The sequence below is a fragment of the Pelophylax lessonae genome, assembly GCF_965119305.1.
Source record: "Pelophylax lessonae genome assembly, chromosome: 10".
Classification (NCBI taxonomy): domain Eukaryota; kingdom Metazoa; phylum Chordata; class Amphibia; order Anura; family Ranidae; genus Pelophylax; species Pelophylax lessonae.
In genome coordinates, this window is record NC_138777.1 from 155,091,623 (window position 1) to 155,097,223 (window position 5,601).

Sequence of the window (5,601 nt, forward strand, 5' to 3'; positions counted from 1 at the left end):
TAAAGAAAACTATTTTTTAGAAATAGAAAACAGAAAATTGGCATGTGCGTATGTATTCACCCCCTTTGTTATGAAACCAATAAAAAGCTCTGGTTCAACCAATTACCTTCAGAAGTCACATAATTAGTGAAATGATGTCCACCTGTGTGCAATCTAAGTGTCACATGATCTGTCATTTACATTTTTTTTTTAAAGGCCCCAGAGGCTGCAACACCTAAGCAAGAGGCACCACTTACCAAACACTGCCATGAAGACCAAGGAACTCTCCAAACAAGTAAGGGACAATGTTGTTGAGAAGTACAAGTCAGGGTTAGGGTATAAAAAAAAATATCCAAATCTTTGATGATCCCCAGGAGCACCATCAAATCTATCATAACCAAATGGAAAGAACATGGCACAACAGCAATCCCGCCAAGAGACCGCCGCCCACCAAAACTTACGGAACGGGCAAAGAGGGCATTATTCAGAGAGGCAGCACAGAGACCTAAGGTAACTCTGGGGGAGCTGCAGAATTCCACAGCAGAGACTGGAGTATCTGTACATAGGACGACAATAAGCCGTACGCTCCATAGAGTTGGGCTTTATGGCAGAGTGGCCAGAAGAAAGCCATTACTTTCAGCAAAAAATAAAATTGCACGTTTTGAGTTTGTGAAAAAGCATGTGGGAGACTCCCAAAATGTATGGAGGAAGGTGCTCTGATGAGGCTAAAATTGAAATTTTCGGCCATCAAAGAAAATATCTGGCGCGAACCCAACACATCACCCAAAGAACACCATCCCCCCACAGTGAAACATGGTGGTGGCAGCATCATACTGTGGGGATGTTTTTCAGCAGCGGGGACTGGGAAACTGGTCAGAGTTGAGGGAAAGATGGATGGTGCTAAATACAGGGATATTTTTGAGCAAAACCTGTACCACTCTGTGCGTGAAATAGAGGCTAGGGCGGAGGTTCACCTTCCAGCAGGACAATGACCCCAAACACACCGCTAAAGCAACACGTGAGTGGTTTAAGGGGAAACATGTAAATGTGTTGGGATGGCCTAGTCAAAGCCCAGACCTCAATCCAATAGAAAATCTGTGGTCAGACTTCAAGACTGCTGTTCACAATCGCAAACCATCCAACTTGAAGGAGCTGGAGCAGTTTTGCAAGGAGGAATATGCAAAAATCCCAGTGGTAAGATGTGGCAAGCTTTTGTCCGATTTGTTTGCTTCAAAAAAAAAAAAAAAAGAAAAAAACACATCTTCAAAGTTATGGGCATGTTCTGTAAATTAAATGATGCATATCCTATAACAGTCCATGTTAATTCCAGGTTGTGGGGCAACAAAACACAAAAAATACCAGGTGAATACTTTCGCAAGGCTGTGTGTGTGTGTGTGTGTGTGTATATATATATATATATATATATATATATATATATATGTACACATATACATACATACATATACACACAACTACAACAGTATCTCACAAAAGTGAGTACACCTTACATTTTTGTAAATATTTTATTATATCTTTTAACCACTTAAGGCCCGGAGGATTTGGCTGCTCAAAGACCAGGGCCTATTTTGCGATTCGGCACTGCGTGACTTAAACGGACAATTGCAAGGTCGTGCGACCCTTTACCCAAATGAAATTGACGTCCTTTTTTTCCCCACAAACAGAGTTTTTTTTGTGGTATTTGATCACCTGTGCAATTTTACTTTTTGCGCTATAAACAAAAAAAGAGTGACAATTTTGAAAAAATATTTTTCACATTTTTTTTAAAAATGAAATTCCCCAAAAAAAATTTAAAAATCTGAATTTTTTAACATTTTAGGCCAATTTGTTTTCTGCTACATATTTTTGGTGAAAAAAATTGCAATAAGCGTATTTTGATTGGTTTGCACAAAAGTTATTGCGTTGACTAACTACGGGAAAGATTTATATCATTTTTATTGTTTTGTTTTTTTTAACTAGTAATGGCGGTGATCTGCGATTTTTTTTGCGGGACTGCGACATTGCGGCGGACAGATCGGACCCTTGACTGACATTTTTGACACTTTTGGGGGTACCAGTGACATTACTACAGTAATCAGTGCTATACATATGCACTGTTACTGTAAAAATGACACTGGCAGGGAAGGGGTTAACTTTATTAGAGATCCAGGGGTTAAGTGTGTCCCTAGGGGCGTGCTTCTAACTGTAAAGGGGCGTGGCTTTTGATGTAACCACAGAGACATACGATCCTACATAGCAGGACCGTATGATCTCTGCAGTTACACCAAAGAGAATGACAGGCGGCTTTGTTTACATTAGCCGCCTGCCTTTCTCCCTCTCCAGCAGGAGATCGCGAGTGGCCAGCTGACATCGGAGCCGCCGGTCACTCGCCCAGTGATGGCAGTGAACGAGCGGGGGTGGGAGCTCGTCCCCTATTGGCTCGAGGGCGAGTGACGTACTGATACGTCACTTTGCCCAGGGGGGGCTGACCGCCACAGTATATGTACTTGCGGTGGTCAGCAAGTGGTTAATGTGACAACACTGACGAAATGACACTTTAGGCCCGTACACACGTACCGATCGTCGGCATACAAACGTCGGTGGACGAAGGATCTGCCGATTGTACGCGTGTTAGTATGGTGCCTCCGACAGATGTCTGCGCACAATCCGCGGACAAAAGTCTTTCGTGCAAACATGAAAATATTTGTATGCCGACACCAGAACGGACGATTGTTCGCCTGTCAGTACACAATTCGGCCGACAGACCGCAGATTTGCAAGACTGGGCATGCTCAGAAAATAGAAAACACAGGGAAAGTTAACCATTACATGACATCACTTCTGCAGTCGGCGGACAAAATTCTTGTGCTGTCCTTGTGCTGTCTTTGCACTTTTCAGCAGACACCGACATCCCGGGGAGAAAAGAGGAACATTTGTAAGCCGACCATCGGTACGTGTGTACGGGGCTTTTGCTACAATGTAAAGTAGTGAGTGTACAGCTTGTATAACAGTGTACATTTGCTGTCCCCTCAAAATAACACAGCCATTAATGTCTAAACCGTTGGCAACAAAAGTGAGTACACCCCTAATTGAAAATGTCCAAATTGGGCCCAATTAGCCATTTTCCCACCCTCATGTCACGTGACTCATTAGTGTTACAAGGTCTCAGGTGTGAATGGGAAACAGGTGTGTTAAAATTTGAAGTCATCATTCTCACTATCTCATACTGGTCACTGGAAGTTCAACATGGCACCTAATGGCAAGGAACTCTCTGTTGCTCTACATAAAGATGGCCTAGACTAGTGATGGCGGGACCTTGGCACCCCAGATGTTTTGGAACTACATTTCCCATGAGGCTCATGCACTCTGCAGTGTAGTCGAGCATCATGGGAAATGTAGTTCCAAAACATCTGGGGTGCCAAGGTTCGCCATCACTGGGTAGGATGTAAGCAGATTGCCAAGACCCTGCATTGCTGCAGAGGTTGAAGGGGTGGGGGGGTCAGCCTGTCAGTGCCTAGACCATACACAGCACACTACATCAAATTTGTTTGCATGGCTGTTGTCCCAGAAGGAAACCTCTTCTAAAGATGATGCACAAGAAAGCCCGCAAACAGTTTGCTGAAGACAAACAGACTAAGGACATGGATTACTGGAACCATGTCCTGTGGTCTGATGAGACCAAGATAAACTTATTTGGTTCAGATGGTGTCAAGCGTGTGTGGGGGCAACCAGGTGAGGAGTACAAAGACAAGTGTGTCTTGCCTACAGTCAAGCATGGTGGTGGGAGTGTCATGGTCTGGGGCTGCATGAGTGCTGCCGGCACTGGGGAGCTACAGTTCATTGAGGGAACCATCAATGCCAACATGATCCCCTCCCTTTGGAGACTGGGCCACAGGGCAGTGTTTTAACATGATAACAACCCCAAACACACCACCAAGACAACCACTGCCTTGCTAAAGAAGCGGAGGGTAAAAGGTGATGGACTGGCCAAGCATGTCTCCTGACCTAAACCCTATTGAGCATATGTGGGGCATCCTTAAACGGAAGGTGGAGGAGCGCAAGGTCTTGAACATCCACTAGCTCCGTGATGTCATCATGGAGGAGTGGAAGTGGACTCCAGTGGCAACCTGTGAAGCTCTGGTGAACTCCATGACCAAGAGGGTTAAGGCCGTGCTGAAAAATAATGGTGACCACACAAAATATTGACAATTTGGGCCCAATTTTGACAATTTCACTCAGGGGTGTACTCACTTTTGTTGCCAGAGGTTTAGACATTAATGGCTGTGTTTTGAGTTATTTTGGAGGGAACAGCAAATTTACACAGTAATACAAGCTCTTTACTCACTACTACTGTACACTCTCCTTCTCACTTGGGTGCCTCTCCGAGAGTTTCCTGTCTTTAGAAACTGGCGGAAAGTTTTTGCGTTTTTTCGCCAGTGTCTAAAGACAGGAAACTCTCGGAGAGGCACCCAAGTGAGAAGGAGGAGGAGATCGGAGCTCATAACAAGTCTCAGATGGACAACCAAACCGAAGAAATTCAGTTCCAGCTGCTGGAGAAGATAAACTCAGGTGGATTTTATGACTTGAAAATACTTTTCTTGTCCCATGACCCAGAAGGCCAGGAGAGAGTCACCAGGTGGGAGCTTTGGATGTGAGGATAATCATCACCCAATGAATATTAGATGAACTTCTAGGGATATCTTAAAGGCACATTGTAATGTGCTGCAGGTGAACGCGCATTTCTGCTAATTTCACTGGTGTGAGAATTCTGTTTGGCACTTATTCCCCAGCACAAAAACATTTTTTGGATACAATGATCCAATGTATTTGTATCACCGCTAACGTTAGAGCGAGAGAAATTATAGCACTAGACCTCCTCTGTAACTCTAAACAGATAACCTGTAAAGGCGTTTCAAGCATCACCTATGGAGATTTTTAAGTAATGGAATTTGTCACCATTCCACGAGCGTGCGCAATTTTAAAGATTGACGTTAGGTAACCATTTACTCTTCGTAACATCATCTTTCACATTATATGAATACATTAACGTATTATATGAATAAAAAATGAGGGTACCGATTGTGTTTTTTTAATACATTAAAGTATTTTTTATTTTTTTTAATTGCATTTTCAAAAGAGCTGGGCAAATATCAGGACATAAAAAATTGCAGCAACCGCCATTTTATCCCCTAGGGTCTCTGCTAAAAAAAAAAAATGCATAATAATATTTGGGGGTTAGAAGTAATTTTTCTAGCAAAAAATACTGATTTAAACGTGTAAACAAAAAGTGCCAGAAAAAGCTTGGTCAGCAAGTGGTTAATACTTTGGATAAGAAGATGTAAAAAATATCTCCTACCGAAACCCCTCTTGAGCCATATCAGCCTAGTTTACATGTTCTCAGGGTAATACCATACCAAAATAAGCTATAACTTGACCTAGTTTGGCTGGATATAATAGGGTGAAGCTTCCGACCCCCAGTTAAAGTGGAGCAAACCATTTAATTTTTATTGGCCACTTTAGCTAAATAATCTTGAAATAACAATCTTTGTTATTCTATATGCTTTAAAAAATTCCAATTTCTCCTGCAAAACCTAATAGTATTACTGTTTTTTTTGGTTTTCAACAA